Source organism: Amblyraja radiata, chromosome 1, assembly GCF_010909765.2.
Source record: "Amblyraja radiata isolate CabotCenter1 chromosome 1, sAmbRad1.1.pri, whole genome shotgun sequence".
Classification (NCBI taxonomy): Eukaryota; Metazoa; Chordata; class Chondrichthyes; order Rajiformes; family Rajidae; genus Amblyraja; species Amblyraja radiata.
Genome location: NC_045956.1, coordinates 180,219,943 through 180,242,204, shown reverse-complemented (window position 1 = coordinate 180,242,204; position 22,262 = coordinate 180,219,943). Strand labels below are relative to the sequence as shown.

Sequence of the window (22,262 nt, the reverse complement as noted above, 5' to 3'; positions counted from 1 at the left end):
TATATAATTAAACGTCTCGACTTGTTTGTCTGTAATATCAGGAGCTACGCACAAACAGTACACATTAGCGCAATTTTTCTTGCCAAATCTTACTCAGCTTTTTCCCGTGGTCGTACATATCAAGTTTCTTCACGTTTGATGTTATATCTCCGCAATTAATATTTAGAGGTTTTATAAGGCCAACTTTAGAAAGATTTTCAGTTAAAATCCTTGCTGGCAGTTGCCAACAAACTTCGATACAAAGTTGCAATACAGGAACACTCTGTGCTTCCACCAACTTTTCACCTGAATGGGATATCAGTCCCCCCACCCGACATTTGCAACAATGTTGCCATCATACAACACTTACTCCAGCTTCTGGCAGGACAGGAGGGGGAGGGTGAATTTGTATTGCAATTGGGGAAGTGCAATTGGATTTTTTTTTAAAGTCCAGTGCTGGGGGAGGCAGAGGAGTGCTGGAATCATACGTTCGGCAAAGTTTTGAGTTGGGGGACCATGTCTCCCGTGGGGGCCACGGGTTAGTGGTGCAATATTGCGTTGGGGAATGGGTTGCGTTAGGGGACCAAGCCTCCCTTGTGACAGGGACCCAGTTGGTCTAATATATTACCAAAACTCCTGTCTTTGATCTATCTATCTATGCTTATGCTACGCCAAAACGGTAGCGCTAAAATCTTTGGACGGAACACTCAGTCCTTCCACCAGGTTTTGACCAGAACAAGAGGGGGGGGGGTGCGTGCGTGTGTGTGTGTGTATATATATATATATAGGGTCTGAAAAAGGTTCCTGCAAACCTTTGGAATGTGGAAGGAAACAAGAGCACCCGGAGAAGACCCATGCGATCAAAGGGAAAAGGAGCAAACTTCATACAGACAGCACCCATATTCAGGATCAATTCTGGGTCTCTGGCAATTTTAGCCAGCAACTTTATGGCCAATGTACTGCCCCATAGTCTTGAACTGAATTAAAACATACAGTAGCTGTAAAGGGGGACATAGCATCACTTAGAGATTTAAGAATGAAAATGGATAGTCTCTTTTTTTTTAGTAACCAAATTTATCAACGTATAATTTTTTGTGTTGGAAAATATAATATAGTGACACAGCTAGTGGACTTGCTGCCTCACACGCCAGGGATCTGTGTTCGATCCTGTCCTCGGGCACTGTCTGTGTTGAATTTGCACATTCTCCCTGCAAGCGTGTGGGTTTCCTCCCACATCCCAAAGACGCATTGGCTTTGTAGCTTAACTTGTCTCTGTAAAATTGCCCCTAATGTGTAGGTAGTGGGTGAGGAAAGTGGGATAACAGAACTTGTGTGAATGGGTAGACAAAAATGCTGGAGAAACTCAGTGAGTGAGGCAGCATCTATGGAGCGAAGGAAATAGGCGAAGTTTTGGGTCGAGACCCTTCTTCAGACTGATGTGAGGGTGGGGGGGCAGGAAGAAGAAAGGAAGAGGCAGAGATAGTGGGCTGAGGGAGAACTGGGAAGTGGAGGAGAAATCAGGGATACCTGAAATTGGAGGTCAATGTTCATACCGCTGTGGTGTAAACTGCCCAAGCGAAATATGAGGTGCTGCTTCTCCAATTTACGGTGGGCCTCACTCTGGCCACGGAGGAGGCCCAGGACAGAGAGGTCGGATTTGGAATGGGAGGGGGAGTTGAAGTGCTGAGCCACCAGAAGCTCAGGTTGGTTATTGCGAACCGAGCGGAGGTGTTGGGCGAAGCGATCGCCAAGCCTACGCTTGGTCTCACCGATGTAGAGCAGTGGATGCAATAGGTGAGGTTGGAGGAGGTGCAGGTGAACCTCTGCCGCACCTGGAAAGACTGCTTATGTCCTTGAATGGAGTCAAGGGGGGAGGTAAAGCAACAAGTGTAGCATTTCCTGCAGTTGCAAGGGAAAGTACCAAGAGAGGGGGTGGTTTGGGTCGAATTGAACTGGGAGCTACGGAGAGAGCGGTCTCTGCGGAAAGCCGACAGGGGAGGAGATGGGAAGATGTGGCAAGTGATGGGATCCCGTTGGCAGACAAAGCTGGAGAAAATCAGCGAGTCAGGCAGCATCTATGGAGCGAAGGAATAGGCGACGTTTCGGGTCGAGACCCTTCTTCAGATGTCGGGGGGGGGGGGGGGGGGGGGGGCGGGAAACAGAAAGGAAGAGGCGGAAACAGTAGGCTGTTGGAGAGCTTGGAATGGGAGGGTAAGGGAGAAAGCAAGGACTACCTGAAATTGGAGAAGCCAATGTTCATACCGTTGGGGTGTAAATTACCCAAGCGAAATATGAGGTGCTGTTCCTCCAATTTGTGGTGGGCCTCACTCTGGCCATGGAGGAGGCCCAGGACAGAAAGGTCGGATTCGGAATGGGAGGGGGAGTTGAAGTGCTGAGCTATCGGGAGATCAGGTTGGTTATTGCGAACTGAGTGGAGGTGTGTGAAGCGATCGCCAAGCCTGCACTTGGTCTCACCGAGGTTGATCGTATGCTGAATAATTTTTGTTTGGAAGTGGAAAGAAATAATAGAAATTGCATTCATTGCAACGTGTAAAAAGAGATGAGATACTGTATTGTAATTTTGCTGCATGTCATTGTGGTATATATCATTTCTTGATTGGTGAATATGTTTAGCTTGTGACTTTATTTGAAGTCTTAAATGACCACCTAAACTGTCATTTGGCAACCTAAAAAGCTGCCTAGGTTGTCCGGCTGGCAACAAAGAAAAAAATTTAAGTGAGAGCCCTGCATACTAAAAACTCATCTTTACTCTCAAGCCTTTCTTGACGTCCTCTGAGGGAGGGCTATATGTATGTATTTATGTATGTACTTAATCTATGAACCACTGTTGTATAAAGTTAGTCCCTCCACCAATGTAAAGCACTTTGGTCAACGAGAGTTGTTTTTTAAATGTGCTATAGAAATAAAAGTGACTTGACTTGACTACTATTAAAAGTCTCGTCTTGTTTCTGTCTGTCTGTGTGGTTGAGATTGTATCTACGCCAAAACGGTACACGGCAGCACTAACATTTTTGTACTCAGCATTTTCCTATCGACGATCTTGTCAACTTCCCTTCAGATTTCATGTTATATTTCACGTTATTGATATTCAAATGTTTAAAAAAGCCAACTTTAACAAGATTTTTACGGCTAAAATCCTTCCTGCCAGCTTCCAACAAACTTTGATACAAAGTTGCAATACAGGAACACTACACTTCCACCAACTTTTCACCTGAATGGGATTTCAGTCCTCCACCCGATATTTGCAACAATGTTGGCACCATACAACACTTACTCCAGCTCTTGGCAGGGCTAGAGGGTGAAATGGTATTGTAATTGGGGAAGTCCAATTGGAATATTTTAAAGTCCTGTGCTGGGAGAGGCAGGGGAGTGCTGGAATCTTACATTTAGCACGCCTCCCATGGGGACTACAGGTTAGTGGTGCAATATTGCATTGGGGAACGGGTTGCATTGGGGGTCAAGGCCACCTGTGTGACAGGGACCCAACGGGTCCCAGTTGGTCTAGTAATAATACCTATAAAACTCTCATCTTGTATGTGCGTGTGTTATATTTGCATCTTCCTCAAAACCTCACGCCGTAGAATTGAAATTCTTACATATTCTTACTCACATTTCTCCCCTCCAACCCGTACTCGGGTTCACTTAACATTTCATGCTATATTTCAAAAGTTATTCATGATTAAAGTTTAAAAAAAAGCCAAAACTGCCTTCTCACAGCTTCCAGCCTTCTCACAGTGATGTCACAATGCCTCTCACAGTGCACCAATCACAAACGGCTCTCAAGGTGGCTGCCAACTGCCACAATGACATCACAATGGGACGTTGCCAACGGTAACGAGGTTGCTGTTCCAATATCTGAAGTTCTGGAGCAACATGAAGCTCATCAAGTTCTGGTTGCATTTTAGTCCCACCAGTGTTCGGACACAAGGCAGGAAGTGGGGAGGGCCGATTGGGGGGGGGGGGGGGGGGGGGAGGGGAGAATCTCCCTGTAGGTTTGCTCCTGGGCCTGGCCAAGATGCCCATTCGCGGGTCCAGTCAGCGGGCGGTCGATGGTCACACCAGAGTCGGCTGCCTGCCCCTCTTCCGGGCCTACGTCTGCGCTCGAGTGTCCCTGGAGAGGGAACACGCGGTGTCCACGGGGACGCTGAAGGCCTTCCATGAACACTGGTCGCCGCAGGGGAAGGATAATGCTGCGCGTTGCCATCGGGGGGGGGGGGGGGGGCAGAGAGAGAGGGAGTCAGCAAACCCCCAACGTCGAGTCCACGCAGCCCGCCCCCCCCCCACCCCCAACGTGGGGATGATTGATTGCCTCCATAAATTTCATAATTTTCCTTGTGGGTAGGGAGATGGTGGTTATTGGCTCCTACACCGCGCCCCCCCCCCCTCTCCGCGTTGGGGGACGGGGCCCAACGGGTCCAACTTGGTCTAAAAGTCTCATCTTGTTTCCATGTGTGTCTGTAATTGTGATCGTATCTACGCCAAAACGGTACACGAGATAAATTTTTTGCATAACATTAATCAGCTTTTTCCCGTCGTCACCCGTGTCAAGTTTCCTTCAGATATTGATGTTATATTTCACGTTATTGATATTGAAAGGTTTAAAAAAGCCAACTTTAAAAAGATTTTTAACGTTAAATCCTTGCTGCCCCAGCTTACAACAAACTTCCATACTGCTTCCTTCCACCACGTTTTCACGTGAATGGAATCTCAGTCCTCCACCCGGCATTTGCAAAAATGTTGCCATCATAGAACACTTAGTCGTGGTCCTGGCAGCACAGGAGGGGGAGGGGCCAGGGGAAGTGGAAGTGCTGGGGGAGGCAGAGAAAGAGCAATTGGATTTTTTTTTAATCCAGTGCTGGGGGAGGCAGGGGAGTGCTGGAATCTTACGTTTGGCAACTGGTTGAGTTGGGGGACCACGTCTCCTGTGGGGACTACGGGTTAGTGGTGTTATATTGCACGGGTTGCATTGGGGACCAGGCCTCCCGTGTGACAGGGACCCAGTTGGTCTAGTATACATATTACTAAAAGTCTTGTTCTCTCTCTCTCTCTCTATGCGTATGCGATACGTACGTCTCTCTCTCTATGCGTATGATACGTAGACGGTAGTCTACTTATTCATCTTTGACCCGCGGTCGTTCCTATAAAGTTTCGTTCACACTTGACTGGCGTCACAACTGGACCTACCTCCCCCGGGCCCGGCGGCAGTGCACCTGAGCAACGCGCTTTCAGCACGTCAGCCGCGCCTGCGGTTGGAGGAGGGTTGCCGGTCCCTGTATCCGCGTGTGCACACTTGGGGGAGGGTTGCCGGGCTCGCCGCCATTTTCAGATCGCTATTTTGATCTGGCGTCACAACTTTATACGGTGAACGGCACTGAGCTCCCACTTGCCATGCCCGGCAGCCGCGCCTGCACAGTTGGGGGAGGTTTGGCGGGCCCAGTATCTGCGTGTGCGCAGTTCGGGGAGGGTTGCCCGTATCTGCATTTGCGCAGTGTGGACTTGACTGGCTTCACAACAGGGACCCAACGGGTAGTTTCCTTTGAATTTTGCCCCTTCTACCATAAAGCTTTGCCCTCTAGTCTTTAACATTTCTACTCTGGGTAAAAGGTTCTGACTGTCTACCTATCCATTTTATATATTTCTTTACACTTCAATTTTATACACTTCTATCAGGTCTCCCCACAATCTTCGACTCTCCAGGCATTATATTTCCAACCCAGCTCTATACATATACATTGCAAGGGCAGTTACAGAAACCACTGAAGGAGCAACACAAATTATGCCCAGCCTTCCCACTTGAGATACAATTGCATGAGATCCAATACAGTCCACCCACTCGATTAAGGTGCATCAATGTTTGCTTTGGATAGGCACAAGCAATCATGAAGCACATGGACTGAAACCAATATGTGGGCCAATTAATGTAAGAATTAAACTGAAATAGCAACTAACATTCATGATGCACTGCTCACTACCTGTACAGAAGTTCTAGATCATGTGTGAAATATGCAATATTTGATTTTGCACTGTTCCTCCACAAATTCTGTGATGCACTAAGGCTCTAAAATAATCAATCTGCTCCATTACTTTGTATAAAACAAGATGAAAGTTTCAAAATGCGAACATGACAATAACCCTATCTTTGAAAATCTGTCTGCGACTTGCCTTCAGACCAGAGCCAAAGAATCCAAAAGTGAACTGGACTTTAAGAGGCAATGAACAATACACTACTCACTATGAGCATAGTATAATATGCAGAACTATTCAATCACATGAATTTTGTTTTAATCATTAGCTTTCACGACTCCTGTATCGTACAAACTGATCACTGAATGCTGTTCTGCACCCAAATTACAACATCACACTTAGGAACGGATGGGAATTAACCAGAGAAATTGCAAATTGAGAATGTCACAAACTTATACTGACACAGTAATTTTATCTTGATTTGTGAAATTTGTGCTGAAAAATGGATTACTCTCCATCTCAACTTGGGGGCGCTGTCCTGTGCACGGCTGCCCAGCCAGCAGCTGTCTGTCTCTTCATCTTTTTATTTTTTATTTTAGTTAGTTAAGTGTTTGGAGGTCTAGACTTTTTTTATGTGGGGGGTGGAAACTACCTTTCAGGGTCCCTACCTGGTCGGAGAGGCAGCTTTTCTCCGGGCTGCAGCTTCGACCCGTCCTCGCGGCCTACCAGCGGGCCTGGAGCGGCGTTTCCTGTCGGGGTCCGCCCAGAACCTCGGCTTCGGCGGCGGCACAGCGCTGGAGCGCTATCGCGGAGCGGGCGATGCCTTGCCTGGGTCGCCGCGCTGGAGCTCCGGTGAGCTGAGACTGCCGGGTAAAACATCGGGTCTGTGGAGCGGCCAGCTGCGCTGAACTTAACATCGGGAGCCTGGGATCTCTAGATGAGATCGCCAGTTGTGGAGCTCCAACCGGCGCGGCCTTGTCGGCTTCGGAAGCCGCGGCCTCCAGTGCGGAAGCGACCGTTCCAGGGTTCCCAGGCCGCTGGGAGGACTCTCCCGACGCCGGAGCAACATCACCCGGCGAGAACGGCCAGGAACATCGGGCCTCCGTAGAGGCAACTGTGGAGGCCTCAATAGGCCCGACTATGGGTGAACTGGGGTTGGGGACTGGACTTTGTGCCTTCCCTCATGGTGGGAGCCATTGTGGGGGGATGTTCTATGTGTTTAAGACTCTCATTGGTGTTATGTCTGTAATCTTTTTTTATGTGCTGCAAAATGGAAAAAGCATTTCACTTCACTACACTTGGGTGTATGTGAATGTGACTAATAAAATACCTTTGATCTCATATTTTGAGTTAAGTTGAGAGATACAGCATGGAAACAGGCCCTTTGGCCGACACCAATCAAGCATCCGTTCACACTAGTTTTATGTATCCCACTTTCTCATCCACTCCCTACACATTCGGAGGTAGTTTACGGAGGCCAATTAACCCACACATCTTTGGGATGTGTTTACCGTGAAGGTAGGAGAAAAGTAGCAGCCAAAAGCAGCGAGAGCTAGTATCGGCTGGAAGTCGGGAGTCATTGGGAAAGATTTTAAAAGCCCGCCAAAAGCCTAATTTAAGTGTTTACCATGAAGGTAGGAGATAAGTAGCAGCCAGAAGCAACGAGCTAGCATTGGCTGGAAGTGATTCGGAGAGAAAGAAGATTTAAAAAGGGCAGTAAATGCCAAATTCAAATGTTTACTGTGATTTTAATTTCATTTGCAAATTGATAAATTAGCAATTAACCAGCCAATATAAGCAAGGTTTGCTCTAGGGGAGCGGCCCTGTCGAGGGAAGTGCCTTGTGATAAAAGTGCGAGTCTTAGGCTCAAGAGTCTTCGGTGAGGAGGCTGGGGCAAGGAGGCTACACTTGATTTAAATTTGTGATTTAAGTCTACTGAAGATATGGCAGGCATGTTGGTGCAGTGTGTTTCTTGCAAGATATGGGGTGGCAGGGACACCACTGGAGCTTCTAGAAACTACACCTGCAGAAATTGTTTAAGAAGGAACTGCAGATGCTGGAAAATCAAAGGAAGACAAAAATGCTGGGGAAACTCAGCGGGTGAGGCAGCATCCATGGAGCCAAGGAAATAGGCAACGTTTTGGGTCGAAACCCTTCTTCAGATTGTGTCCAGGTGCAGCTCCTGAATGAACATGTTGGGGAACTAGAGGAGCAGCTGGATGACCTCAGGACCATCCGGGAAAACAAGTTTCCTGGACAAGACCTACAGTGAAGTCTTCACGCCAAAGATACAGGAAGTACGAAGCTGGGTGACTGAGAGAAAGGGGAGTAAACGTGGAGTGCAGGAGAACCAGGCGACAGTGCTTAATAAAAACAGGTAAGTCCTCTTGGAAGCTGTCGAGGGAGACGCTTCCAGTCCGAGCTGCGGACAGGTTGGTATTGGCAGATTTATATTGGTGGGTGACTCCATTGTCCGACATCCTCGAGAGGGAAGGTGAACAACCGGCAGTAGTTGTGCACGTGGGCACAAACAACACCGGGAAGAAGAGGAAGGAGGTTCTGCAACGCGAGTTAGAGAGTTAGGAAGAAAACTGAAATGCAGAACTTCTAGGATGGTTATCTCTGGATTGCTTCCAGTACCTCGTGCTAGTGAGGGCAGGAACAGGGAGATATGGGATCTGAATGTGTGGTTGAGAGGCTGGTGCAGGGAGCAAGGATTTAGCTTTATAGACCACTGGGATCTCTTCAGGGGTAGGGGTGACCTGTACAAAAGGGACAGGTTACACCTTAACAGGAGGGGGACCAATGTTCTGGCAGGCAGGTTTGCTAGTGACACACGTGTGGGTTTAAACTAAATAGTGGGGGGGGGGGGAGGAGGATTGACAAAATGGGAGTATAAAGATGGAGTTGAAGAGGAAGTGACTAAAGGAAAAATTACAAAAGATTCTCGAATTAATGGCAAGGAAAGCTCGAGAAGGGACAACAGAGTACGGTCAGGGCCAATTGAGAGCAGTGCGAGGGGGAAGTGAATACGGAAGTTAAAGTGCTGTATATGAATGCGCGAAGTATAAGGAATAAAGTGGACGAGCTTGAGGCTCAGTTAGAAACTGGCAAGTATGATGTTGTGGGAATTACTGAAACATGGCTGCAAGAGGGCCACGGCTGGGAACTGAATATTCAAGGGTATACCTCCTGTCGAAAAGACAGACAGGTGGGCAGAGGGGGAGGGGTTGCCCTGTTGGTGAGGAATGAAATTCAGTCCCTTGCAAGGGGTGACATTGAAACAGGAGATGTGGAGTCAGTATGGATAGAACTAAGGAATTGTAAGGGTAAAAAGACCCTAATGAGACTAATCTACAGGTGCCCAAAAAGTAGCCTGGACTTCGGGCGCAAGTTGAATCAGGAGTTAAAATTGGCATGTAGCCAAAGCAATGCTGTGGTTGTTATGGGAGATTTCAACATGCAGGTAGACTGGGAAAATCAGGTTGATACTGGACCCCAAGAAAGGGACTTTGTAGAGTGCCTTCGTGATGGATTCTTAGAACAGTTTGTATTGGAGCCTACCAGGGAGAAGGCAATTCTGGATTTAATGTTATGTAATGAACCGGATTTGATAAAGGACCTCGAGGTTAATGAGCCATTAGGAGGCAGTGACCATAACATGGTCAGGTTTAATCTACAATTGGGAGAGGAAGAAAGGTAGATTGGAGGTCTCAGTGTTGCAGTTGAATAAAGGGGACTATGTGGCCATGAGGGAGGAGCTGGCCAAAGTTGACTGTAAAGATACACTAGCAGGGATGACAGTGGAATAAAAATGGCAGGTGTTTCTAGGAATAATACAGAAGGTGCAGGATCAGTTCATTCCTAGGAGGAAGAAAGATTCCAAGGGGAGAAAGGGACGACCATGGCTGACAAGGAACGTCAGGGACAGTATAAAAATTAAAGCGAAGAAGTACAACGTAGCAAAGATGAGCAGGAAGCAAGAGAATTGGGTAATGTTTAAAGAACAACAGAAGATATCCAAAAAGACATTGCAGGGAGAAAATATGAGGTACAACGGTAAGCTAGCCAAGAATATAAAGCAGGATAGCTTTATTTAAAAAGCTTCTTTAGGTATGTGAAGAGGATAAAATTAGTTAAGACCAAAGTTGGACCCTTGAAGACAGAAAAAGGTGAATTTATTATGGGGATCAAGGAAATGGCAGATGAGTTGAACAGGTACTTTGGATCTGTCTTCACTAAGGAGGACACAAACAATCTTCCTGATATAGTAGTGGCCAGAGGATCTGGGGTGACGGAGGAACTGAAGGAAATCCACATCAGATAGACTGATGGGACTGAAGGCTGATAAATCCCCAGGGCCTGATGGTCTGCATCCCAGGGTACTTAAGGAAGTGGCTCTAGAAATCGTGGATGCAATGGTGATAGTTTTCCAATGTTCTATACTCAGGATCAGTTCCTGTGGATTGGAGGGTAGCTAATGTTATCCCACTTTTTAAGAAAGGCGGGAGAGAGAAAACAGGGAATTATAGACCAGTTAGCCTGACATCGGTGGTGGGGAAGATGCTGGAGTCAATTATAAAAGATGAGATAGCCGAACATTTGGATAGCAGTAACAGGATCGGTCCGAGTCAGCATGGATTTACGAAGGGGAAATCATGCTTGACTAATCTTTGGGAATTTTTCGAAGATGTAACTAGGAAAATGGACAAGGGAGAGCCAGTGGATGTAGTGTACCTGGACTTTCAGAAAGCATTTGATAAGGTCCCACATAGGAGCTTAGTGGGCAAAATTAGGGCACATGGTATTGGGGGTAGAGTGCTGACATGGATAGAGAAGTGGTTGGCAGACAGGAAACAAAAAGTAGGGATTAACGGGTCCCTTTCAGAATGGCAGGCATTGACTAGTGGGGGACCGCAGCTATTTACAATATACATCAATGATTTGGATGAAAGGATTCATAGTAACATTAGCAAATTTGCAGATGACACAAAGCTGGGTGGCAGTGTGAACTGTGAGGAGGATGCTATCAGAGGTCAGGGCGACTTGGACAGGTTGGGGGTGTGGGCAGATGCATGGCAGATGAAATTTAATGCGGATAAATGTGAGGTTATCCACTTTGGTAGCAAAAACAGGAAGGCAGATTACTATCTAAATGGCGTCAAGTTGGGAAAAGGGGAAGTACAACGGGATCTGGGGGTCTATGAAAGTAAGCATGCAGGTACAGCAGGCAGTGAAGAAAGCGAATGGCATGTTGGCCTTTATAACAAGAGGAATCGAATATAGGAGCAAAGAGATCCTTCTGCAGTTGTACAGAACCTTAGTGAGACCACACCTGGAGTATTGTGTACAGATTTGGTCCCCTAATTTGAGGAAGGACATTCTTGCTATTGAGGGAGTGCAGTGTAGGTTTACAAAGTTAATTCCCGGGATGGCGGGACTGTCATATGCTGGGAGAATGGAGCAGCTGGGCTTGTACACTCTGGGGTTTAGAAGGATGAGAGGGTTTCTCATTGAAACATATAAGATTGTTAAGGGTTTGGACACGATAGAGGCAGGAAACATGTTCCTGATATTGGGGGAGTCCAGAACCAGGGGCCACAGTTTAAGAATAAGGAGTAAGTCATTTAGAACGGAGACAAGGAAACACTTTTTCTCACAAAGAGTGGTGAGTCTGTGGAATTCTCTGCCTCAGAGGGCGGTGGAGGCGGGTTCTCTGGATGCTTTCAAGAGAGAGCTAGATGGGGCTCTTAAAAATAGCAGAGTCAGGGAATATGGGGAGAAGGCAGGAACGGGGTACTGATTGGGGATGATCAGCCATGATCACATTGAATGGCGGTGCTGGCTCAAAGGGCTGAATGGCCTACTCCTGCACCTATTGTCTACAATTATATAACACACATATATATTTCTCTAGTTTCTCATATATATAATATATATATAAACACATATATTCATTATATATATATATATATATATATATATATGTGAGTGTGTGACATATATGTACATAAATATATAACACACACATATATTTCTTCAGTTTCTTCTTGTGATCTCCTCTAATTATTTGTTGAGCAACCTTTTTCTTTCGTTCTCTTTCATTCATTCCTCTCTCTATGAAATTCTAATATTGTGAATAAAATATCAATGAACACAAAGGCTTGCGGGACAGGATCAAGGGTTTGGTTTAGTCCAGGGGTCGGCAACCTTTTTTGCATAGGGGCCAGGATCCTCCGGGACTAATTATTTGTTGAGCAACCTTTTTCTTTCGTGGGACTAGCTGTAGTTGCCAGGTCACCTGCGAGCCCCTAGTGTAGCAGCAGTTCCGCTGTCCGGTACCGGCGGCCGCTTGCAGCCACCCGAGCTACTGAGTGAGTTTAATGGGGAACCTGAAGATAGACAGGTCGGGTCACCTACATTCGAGCAATTTATAGCAGAGCTGTATGTTACGCTTGTAGATGTGGACGCCATGACCAAAGATCATAGAGCGGAGACAGAAGCCGATTACGGAAAGGGCGCTGAAGATTACCCGATGACCTCCTACGGCTTTTTCGCCGAGTGGACTATCTTGCTCCGCTCTATGATCTTTGCTAGCTATCATCTTCACCACTGCACTGCCCTTTTTTCAACACAAACAATTCTTGTTGGCTCATGATGTAACTACCAGGTAATGCGTAAAGTACACTGTAAATGTCTTGATTGTAAGCATGTATTGTCTTTCTGCTGACTCGATTGCACGCAACAAAAGTTTTTCACTGTACCATGGTACACGTGGCAATAAACAAAATTGTAACCTCTCATTCCTTTTGCCACCACCCCCTTCAGTAACCCCTATCATCGTAGATTTCACAACCAATTAGACCTAATCTCGATATAAAAGATGGCCATATCTTGGGCCAGCAGTGACACAGTTGCTGCCTCACAGTGCCAAAGACCCAGGTTTGACCCTGATGGGTGCTGTCTGTCTGGGGTTTCTACATTCTCCCTGTAACCACATGAGTTTTCTCCGGGTGCTCGAGTTTCCTACACCACTCCAAAGATGTGCATGGTTGTAGATTAATTGGCTTCTGTAAATTTCCCCTAGTGTGTAGGATAGTGCTAGTGTACAGGGTGAACGTAGGCTGACGTGGACTCGGTGGGCTGAAGGACCTGATTTCGCATTGTATGTCTAAAGTATAAATACAATTACAGTCATCTCCAATTCCAGATTCCAGCCACTGTTCATTGATCCAATGCCCAAGGAAGCTAGTCAGTCTTTCCCTTTCTTCTTGCCTTCAATAAGCCTTGCTCCTTAAGCATGTATACCTCCACTGGCACACTAACATCTTCCCCGTTTCCATCAGCACTTAGCTAAAAAGTGTTGCTTTCTGCTGGCCCCTCATGCCCTCAATAACTTTACCACAAACTCGGCTCAGTGATCCACCCGCCATTTAACTGTTCTCAAATGTTCTAAAATAATGAACGCTCTGCTGGACTCAAAGGCATCTCCAGCACAACCAGAAAAAAAACAGCTCATGGAATTACAAGTCGAGGTCTCATATACCATTTTTGGTATAAGATTTGTTTTTTAAGTCAAATTAAAGTGAGACAATTCCTTTGCAAGTACACCCTGAAAGAAAAAAATGCATCTTGAATTCTTTAGTCCATCCTTCTCAAGTAACAAGCTGAAAGTTCAAAGTGCATTACCCCAGCTCTGTTAAAATGGGCTTCAGCAGCAAATTCACCCCCAAAACTCAACATGTATTTCTACAGAAAAAAATCTTCATTTTGTTTTTTTCCAAAATACCCATGGATCTGGATGCCATCTTTTCCAAGTTTATGATGGATTAGAGGAGAATTGTGACAACTATAAAGTGAAGAAAAGAAACAGATTTAAGATCATTAACATTTCTGACATCTGAGCTGAAGTGGGAGATCGATTAGTTCCCAGAACTGATGCAGGGTGGATCAACGACGACGCTTAAATTAGCTTGGACTGAAACGGCAGAAACAGGAACAATGTCGCAGGACAGAGATTCACTGAAATTTCGTGCAAGCAGAACCATTTCAATTCAGTCCACGCCATGGTATTTCCAACACACTAACGGCTGTGTGTGTGTGTGTGGTGGGGGGAGGGGGAGATTGAAGTGGAGGAGGGATTGAGGGTTAGATGGGGGATTGAGGGGAAGGATAGGTGGGGATTGAGGGCAGGAGGGATTGAGGCGGTGGGGGTTGAGGGAAGGGGGGGTTAGAGGAGGGGGGATTGAACAGAGGGGAGGGGGGATTGAACAGAGGGGAGGGGGGATTGAGGGAAAGGGGGGATTGAGGGGAGGGGGGATTGAGGGAAAGGGGGGATTGAGGGAAAGGGGGATTGAGGGAAAGGGGGATTGAGGGGAAGGGGGGGATTGAGGGGAGGGGGGGATTGAGGGAAAAGGGGGATTGAGGGGAGGGGGGGATTGAGGGAAGGGGGGGATTGAGGGAAGGGGGGGATTGAGGGGAAGGGGGGATTGAGGGAAGGGGGGGATTGAGGGGAGGGGGGGATTGAGGGAAAGGGGGGATTGAGGGAAAAGGGGGATTGAGGGAAGGGGGGATTGAGGGAAAGGGGGGATTGAGGGGAGGGGGGGATTGAGGGAAAGGGGGGATTGAGGGGAAGGGGGGATTGAGGGAAAGGGGGGATTGAGGGAAGGGGGGGATTGAGGGAAGGGGGGATTGAGGGAAAGGGGGGATTGAGGGAAAGGGGGGATTGAGGGAAAGGGGGGATTGAGGGGAGGGGGGGATTGAGGGGAAGGGGGGATTGAGGGAAGGGGGGGGGTTGAGGGAAGGGGGGGGATTGAGGGGAAGGGGGGATTGAGGGGAAGGGGGGATTAAGGGGAAGGGGGGATTGAGGGAAGGGGGGGATTGAGGGAAGGGGGGATTGAGGGGAGATGGGGTTGAGGGGGCGATGGGTTGGGTGATTAAGGGGGGGGAGGGGTGGAGAGGATGCAGGAATGGAAATTGGTGGGGGGGGGGGGGTTGAGGGGAGAACTGCAGGGGAGGGACGGGTTGGGTGGATGAGGTTAGAGGGGGGGGCATGTATTGGGGGTAGAGAGAGGTGGATTAAAGGGGGTTAGAGAGGTGGGGAGGGATGGATTGAAGGGGTAGAGCTCGAGCAGCAGCATCCCCGCTGTCTCGGGCCCGGCCGCCATCTTGTCGAAGGTTCTAGAAGCCAGGGAGTTGCCGTGTTCCGGGCCGCCGACACCGCGCCCTCCCTCCCTCCCTCCCCCGCCAGCCCGTTTGCTCATCGCCCGCCACAGGGCCGCTCGGCTCGGCTCTCCCCCGGGCCGCTCCTTCCTACCTCCCTACCTCCCTCCCTCCGCCGCTGCCGTCGTCGTCGTCCTCGCTGCCGCTGCTTTGCTGAGGCCGCCGCGCTCCGCTCCGCTCCTCCCGCCGCCGTGAACGCGCACACGCGCTGACGCAGCGCAATGTCGTGAACGCGCACACGCGCTGACGCAGAGCGATGTCGTGAACGCGCACTGACGCTGGCGCCCAGGGACGTCACGCACGCACACTTACGCCGAGACGTACACAGACGCCTTTGACGCAGACCGTAAGATCGATCGCCGTGAGCCTGCGCAGGGACGGCTAATCGTCCCCACCACTCCCTCCTATATCCAGTTTCAGTTTAGTTTATTGTCACGTGTACCGAGGTACGGTGAATTGCTTTTGTTGCATGCTAGCCAGTCAGTGGAAAGACAATACATGATTAGATTCATACATTCTAAATGGAGCAGAAATCTCCCCTTGTCTTCTTGGGAATAACAGGATACTCAGCAGATGTTGTTTACTTAGATTTTCAGAAAGCCTTTGATAAGGTGCCACACATGAGGCTGCTAAGGAAGATGAGGGCCCACGGTGACAATTGGCAGATACTAGCATGGATGGCAGGTTGGCTGGATGGCAGAAGACAAAGAGTGGCAATAAAGGGCATGGGCCGCGGAACCGGCAGCTCCCGCCACCCCGTTTCATAATGCTTAGCCTATAATTAACAGACGCAGTGTACAAGTACCACACACTTGTACACTGTGATGGAAGGCAAAAAAAGTCCAATCTTCTTACTCTTTATTCTCCCGAGGTTGGGGCAGTCGATCCATCCGCAGTCGGGACGATCGAAGCTCCCGCGATCGGGACGATCGAAGCTCCCGAGTCAGGGCGATCGAAGCTCTCGCGATCGGGATGATCAAAGCTCCCGCGTCGGGGCAGGTTGAAGCTACCGCAGCTTGGAGTTCCCGAAGTTGGTCTCAAACCAGAGATCGCAAGCTCCATGATGTGGCATCCGCAGTTGGAGCTCCGATGTTGATCCCTGGCACCTCTCACACCCTTCCCCCACTCGGTCGCTCCACTGCCTCCCCAGGTACCCCAGAGGCCGGTGATCAGTGATCCCTCAGCCCCCCCACTTTAAAAACGCTCCACGGCCCCTGAAGGGGGCTTGTTCACGTTGTCTGCCAGTGACTAGCGGAGTTCCGCAAGGGTCGGTGCTGGGGCCACTACTCTTCACGTTGTATATTAATAATTTGGACGAGGGGATTGAAGACTTTGTGGCAAAGTTTGCGGATGGTACAAAAATAGGTGGAAGGGCAGGTAGTGTAGAGAAACCAGGGACTCTGCAGAAGGGCTTTGACAGGATGAGAGAGGGAGCAGAGAAGTGACAGATGGAATATAGTGTAGCAAAGTGTGGCGTCATGCATGTTGGTGTTAGGAATAAAGACGTAGACTATTTTTAAAATGTGGTGAGAATAGACAATAGGTGCAGGAGTAGGCCATTCGGCCTTTCGAGCCAGCACCGCCATTCACTGTGATCATGGCTGATCATCCACAAGCAGTACCCCGTTCCTGCCTTCTACCCATATCTCTTGACTCCGCTTTCTTTAAGAGCTCTATCTAACTCTCTCCTGAAAGCATTCAGAGAATTGGCCTCCACTGCCTTCTGAGGCAGACAATTCCACAGATTCACAACTCTCTGGGTGAAAATGTTTTTCCTCATCTCCATTCTAAATGGCCTACCCCTTATTCTTAAATTGTGGCCCCTGGTTCTGGACTGCTCCAACGTCTGGAACATGTTTCCTGCCTCTAGCGTGTCCAATCCCTTTATAATCTTATATGATTCCATAAGATCCCCTCTCATCCTTCTAAATTCCAGTGTATATAAGCCCAGTCGCTCAATTTTTTCAACATATGACAGTCCCGCCATCCCAGGAATTAACCTCGTGAACCTACGCTGCACTCTCTCAATAGCAAGAATATTGAAATCCAGAATTCTGAAGTGCAAAGGGACTTGGGAGTGCTGATGCAGGATTGTCAAAATGTGAATCTGCAGGTCGAATCGGTAGTAAATAAAGTAAACTCAATGCTCGCATTTATTTCATGAGGGCTTGTATACAAAAACAGGGATGTAATGTTGGGGCTTTATAAGGCTCCGGTAAGGCCACATTTGGAATATTGTGAGCAGTTTTGGGCACCATATCTAAGAAAGGATGTGCTGGCTCTGGAAAGGGTCCAGACGAGATTTACAAGAATGATCCCAGGAATGAGTAGATGAACCTATGATGAGCGTTTGTCGGCACTGGGCCTGTACTCGCTGGAGTTTAGAAGAATGAGGGGGGGGGGGCTCATTGAAACATACAGAACAGACAAGAATAGGTGCAGGAGTAGGCCATTCGGCCCTTCGAGCCAGCACTGCCATGCAATGTGATCATGGCTGATCATCCCCAATCAGTACTCCGTTCCTGCCTACTCCCCATATCCCCTGACTCCGCTATTTTTAAGAGCGCTATCTAGCTCTCTCTTGAAAGCATCCAGTGAACCTGCCTCCACCACCCTCTGAAGCAGAGAATTCCACAGACTCACCACTCTCTGTGAGAAAAATTGTTTCCTCGTCTCCGTTCTAAATGGCGTACTCCTTATTCTTAAAAGGCTTATTCTTAGCCTTAAAAAGCTAAATAGTCAAAACGGCTTGGATAGACTGGAAGTGGAGGATGTTTCCACTAGTGGGAGAATCTAGGATTAGAGTGTCAGAATTAAAGGACGGTCTTTTAGGAAGGAGATGAGGAGAAATTTCTTTAGTCAGAGGGTGATGAATCTGTGGAATTCTTTGACGTCAGTGGATATTTTTAATGCAGAGATAGATAGATTCTTGATTAGTACAGTTGTGAGAGGTTATGGGGAGAAGGCAGGAGAATGGGGTTAGGAGGGAGAGATAGATCAGCCATGATTGAATGGCGGAGTAGACTTGATGGGCTGAATGGTCTAATTCTACTCCTATCCCTTATGACCTTATGAATAGGCCTGTGACTGCAAGAAATTGCAGAGAGTTGTAGATATCAATCTCACAGACCAGACACCCCATCATCGACTCCATCTACACTTTAGGCGGCCTCGGGAAAGCAGCCAACATAATCAAGGACCATCCAAGCCCCGATCATTCCTTCCCCCACTCCTGTTGGGCCGAGGTGCAAAAGCTTGAAATCGCACACCACCAGACTCAGTAACAGTTTCTGCCCTAGGCAAATGTCCTCTAATAGGCTAGGGTAGGAAAATCAATTCCCAATCCTCCAACCTACCACAGTTCGGAACTTGCAATTTTTCTTTGTAAATGCAGCACTGTAATGGTTGTATTTGTGTACACTATGGTTATACAGTACTCATGTATAGAATGATTTGAGTGGACAGCACACAAACTGCAAAAGCTTTTCATCTCGGTACACGTTTGCAGTTTTCAATTCCAGGGTAGCCAGTTTTGAAGAGGTTTACCAATGGATTTACATGGAGTTTCCTTCTATCCCTTTCACCTTGTTCACCCTCTGAGCTATCACGGAACACAGAACAGTACAGCACAGGAACGGGCCCCTCTGCCCATGATGCCATGATGTTGAGACGCAGAACGTCACCGATTCTTTCTCTCCAGAGATGCTGTCTGTCCCGCTGACTTACTCCAGCACTTTGTGTCCACCTTCGATTTAAACCAGCATCTGCAGTTCTTTTCTACACAGTCAAGATGTACTTATCTCCTCTGCCTGTACATAATCCATACCCCTCCATATCCCCATGCCTATCTGAAATAGTCACTAAACGCCACTATCTTATCTGCCTCCACAACCATCCTTGGCAGCACGTTCCAGGCACTCACCACTCTCCTGGATAAAGGTTCTGACTATCGATCCGATCAAGTTCCTTCCTGTGATAAATAAAGTTCCATCGTATCATCATTTTATATACTTTCTCTCAGGTCTCCATCAACCTCTGACATTCCAGAGAAAACAATCCAAGTTTGTGCAATCTCTCCCTGTTGCTAATACTATCTAATCCAGGCATCATTCTGGTAAACCTCCTCTGCAGCCTCTCCAAAAAGTCCTCATCCTTCCTGTAATGGGGCGACCAGAGCAGGGGAACAGAGGTGAGGACTGAATAGAGGACTGTAGGAAGGTTGAGCAACCTGACCAGAGCACAATGGTTCCGAGAGGGAACACAAGCAAGAGCAGATCGAGCTCTTAGGGCCAGCTGAATCAAGGGGTATGGGGAGAAGGCAGGAACGGGATACTGATAGTGGATGATCAGCCATGATCACATTGAATGGCGGTGCTGGCCGAAGGGCCGAATGGCCTACTCCTGCACCTATTGTATATGTATCTATGTATCTAACTGCACTCAACACTCCAAAAGTAGCCTGACCAAAGTCCCATGGAGCTGCATCATGACTTCCTGACTCTTGAACTCAATCCCCGACCAATGAAGGAAAGCATACCATACGCCTTCTTTTCTTTCCAATTCTTATCTTCAATTGACAGATGAGGGATCTCATCGATGACAGCGAGGGGGGAAAGACAGAGAAAAAGAGAGAGATAGAGAGAGAGAGTAGGATCTGGAGAAGTAGTCTGCTTCCGAGTTGGATTGATTAGCCAGCAGAGGGTGCCACTGCTCTGCATTTACTCTTCACTGAAAAGGAAACCAGTTCCTGATCTGGGTACTTTCCGCTGCATCCGCAGGAGATGCAACACCAGTCCCCAAACCTCCCCCCCTCAACTCCAACCCGGCAGTCCTTTCAGGTGATGTGGAGGTTCATTTGCACCTCCTCCAACCTCATCCACTGTATCCGTTGTTCCAGGTGTGGAGTTCTATATATCGGTGAGACCAAGCGCAGGCCCGGTGATCGTTTCGCTGAACACCTCTGCTCAGTCAGTCTTAACCTACTGATCTCCCGGATGCCCAGCACTTTAACTCCCCCTCCCATTCCCAATCTGACCTGGGCCTCTTCCATTATCAGAGTGAGGCCCAACACAAATTGGAGGATCAGCATTTTGTGTATGAATATTGGTTTCTCTAATTGCAAGTAACCCTTGCATCCCCTCTCTCTCCTTCTCTCCACAGATTCACAACTCTCTGGGTTTTTCCTCATCTCAGTCCTAAATGGCCTAACCCTTATTCTTAAACTGACCACTGGTTCTGGACTCCCCCAACATTGTGAATATTTTTCCTGCACCTAGTCTGTCCAATCCTTTAAAAATGGTATATGTTTCTATAAGATAACCTCTCATCCTTCTAAATTCCAGTGAATACAAGCATAGTCGACCCATTCTTTTATCGTATGTCAGTCCCATCATTCCGGGAATTAACCTGATGAACCTACGCTGCACTCCCTCAATAGCAATAATGTTCTTCCTCAAATTAGGAGACCAAAATTGCACACAACACTCCAGGTGTGGTCTCACCAGGGCCCTGCACAACTGCAGTAGGACCTCCTTGCTCCGATACTCAAATCCTCTCGTTCTGAAGGCCAACATGCCATTAGCTATCTTCACTGCCTGCTGTACCTGTATGCTTACTTTCAGTGACTGATGTACAAGCACACCCAGGCCACGTTGCACCTCCCCTCTTCCTAATCTGACACCATTCAGATAATAATCTGCCTTCCTGTTCTTGCCACCAAAGTGGATAACCTCACATTTATCCACATTATACTGCATCTGCCCTATCCAAGTCACCCTGCAGCCTCGTAGCATCCTCATCAGAGCTCACACTGCCACCCAGCTTTGTGCCATTCGCAGCTTTAATTCCCTCATCTAAATCGTTAATATATATTGTTGGGTCCCCGTTGTGACGCCAGAAGCACTGCAGATGCAATATTCACAGATTCACACGATATTCTAGCACTCACTTATACACGAGGCGATTTTCAGTCAAAATGGCGATCTGAAAATCACCAACTGCGCAGGCGCGGCTGAGGACCCGTTGGGTGCCCTTTGTGAAGCCAGTCAGGTACACACAGAAGTATTAGATAAAAAAGAAGGTTAATTAAATTTTACAAGGGAATTACTTTGTTAAATCGAACAAAACTTGCTACTGCACGCCGCAAGCGAATGGTGAGTAAGGCACCACTAAAAATGTTGCGCTATCGTGTACCGTTTTGGCTGAATTTCGGGAACATTCATACATACAAGTTATGTATATATAACTGAGGTCCCAACACCGAGCCTTGCGGCACCCCACTAGTCACTGCCTGCCATTCTGAAAAGAATCCGTTAATTCCTACTCTTTGCTTCCTGTCTGCCAACCAGTTCTCTATCCATGTCAATACCCTACCCCTAATACCATGTGCTCTAATTTTGCTCACTAATCTCTTGTGTGGGACTTTGTCAGGATACTGAGTTGGATGATCAGCCATGATCATATTGAATGGCGGTGCAGGCTCGAAGGGCCGAATGGCCTACTCCTGCACCTAATTTCTATGTTTCTATGTTTCACAAAGTTCAGGTATACCACATCTACTGGCTCTCCCTTATCCATTCTAGTTACATCCTCAAAAAATTCCAGAAGATTAGTCAAGCATGATTTCCCCTTCATAAATCCATGCTGACTTTGACCGATCCTGTCTGCTTTGCAAATGCACTGCTAAAACATCTTTAATAATCGACTCGAGCATCTTCCCCACTACCGATGTAAGGCTAACTGGTCGATAATTCCCTGTTTTCTCTCTCCCTCCTTTCTTAAAATGTGGAGTTACTTTGGCTACCCTCCAGTCCACAGGAACCGATCCAGAATAGAGAGAACATTTGAAAATGATCACCAATGCGTCCACGATTTCTAGGTCCACCTCCTTGAGTACTCTGGGATGCAGACCATCAGGCCCTGGGGATTTATCTGCCCTCAGTCCCAACAGTTTCCCTTAGGGCTCTTAAAGATAGTGGCATCAAGGGATATGGGGAGAAGGCAGGAACGGGCTACTGATTGTGGATGATCAGCCATGATCACATTGAATGACAGTGCTGGCTCGAAGGGCCGAATGG

General features: G+C 47.7%; 1 protein-coding gene across 1 annotated transcript in view; it reads right to left on the bottom strand.

Annotated features, from left to right (window-relative positions):
- Positions 1-15,409, bottom strand: part of znf638 (zinc finger protein 638) — a 135,269-nt gene extending 119,860 nt beyond the window's left edge. The window contains exon 1 of the mRNA XM_033035696.1: positions 15,281-15,409. The gene's annotated coding sequence lies outside the window, so the exon portion shown is untranslated. The remainder of the gene's footprint in view (positions 1-15,280) is intronic.
- Positions 15,410-22,262: the final 6,853 nt, after the last annotated feature.